The sequence below is a fragment of the Piliocolobus tephrosceles genome, unplaced genomic scaffold (assembly GCF_002776525.5).
Source record: "Piliocolobus tephrosceles isolate RC106 unplaced genomic scaffold, ASM277652v3 unscaffolded_8692, whole genome shotgun sequence".
NCBI classification, from domain to species: domain Eukaryota; kingdom Metazoa; phylum Chordata; class Mammalia; order Primates; family Cercopithecidae; genus Piliocolobus; species Piliocolobus tephrosceles.
Window position 1 is genome coordinate 1 of NW_022336154.1, and position 1,002 is coordinate 1,002.

The following is a 1,002-nucleotide window of genomic DNA, read 5'->3' on the forward strand; positions in this document are numbered from 1 at the left end:
TATGTATTTATATTTTTGTGTGTAAATCCACTTATGCAGAACGACAGCTTTATATGTTCGCTAAATATTAATTCGGATGATAGTAGTGTTCTTAAACAGAATTTAAAGGGAGTCTGCATAAGAGCACCTTACATAAAGCATATTTTATCTGATAATGTAATTTTTTATTTAAAAAAAAAAGAACAAGTTTTTTGTAGGACTAAAAAAATACATGTGCGTTATTCATAATTGTGTATATATATATAAGCATTACGCGTAGAACAATTTTTCGTTTTTTTCATCTTATTATTGTTATCTACTATTATTATTTTTTTTTAGGTAAAAATTCTTGCATTTTTTTCACATGAACCAGTCGGATCAAACATCATAGGAGGTGAAGAACAAGATAAGATCAGCACATATATATGCATATGTGGTTTAATGTTTATGTAAAAAATTTATTAATTTTATTTCTTTGTTTGGATATATATATATATATATATATATAAACTATTTTTAGTTTGAATTATTTGTTTCGACAATATGCTTATATATATATATATATTTGTGCTTTTTTTTTTTTTTTTTTTTTTTTTTTTTCTATTTTTAAAAGGTGTTGAAGAAGACAATTGCATGGGGACCGTTTTTCATCCAGAGTTAATGCCGTGTTATTATTTTCATAATTATTTTTTAGAGAAGGTCAAAAATAATAAAAAAAAATTATGATCAAATTTAAATAATATATAAAAATGAAAAGTGTATGTAAAAATATATTTTAAGATAAGTTTACGTACAAAACTATTACCAAATGTGGTGGACATTTTGAATTTTAAAAAATTGAAGAAAACTGCTTTCTATTTAATTTTATATTAAAATCATACAAGGCAAAGTAAAAAAAGAAAAAAGAAAAAAGAAAATAATTAACACTAAGTTAAAACTTTTGCATCATAAAATGCTAAACTTTATTTGTATATTTTATTATGTAAATAAAAATATTTGACATAAAAAAAAAAAAAAAAAAAA

The 1,002-nt window shown here is 21.3% G+C and overlaps 1 long non-coding RNA gene across 1 annotated transcript; it reads left to right on the plus strand.

Annotated features, from left to right (window-relative positions):
- Nucleotides 1-36: 36 nt before the first annotated feature.
- Nucleotides 37-699, plus strand: LOC111532830. Its single transcript, XR_002728660.1, has 3 exons — nucleotides 37-156; nucleotides 319-373; nucleotides 593-699. It is a non-coding gene; the product is annotated as an uncharacterized LOC111532830 (long non-coding RNA).
- Nucleotides 700-1,002: the final 303 nt, after the last annotated feature.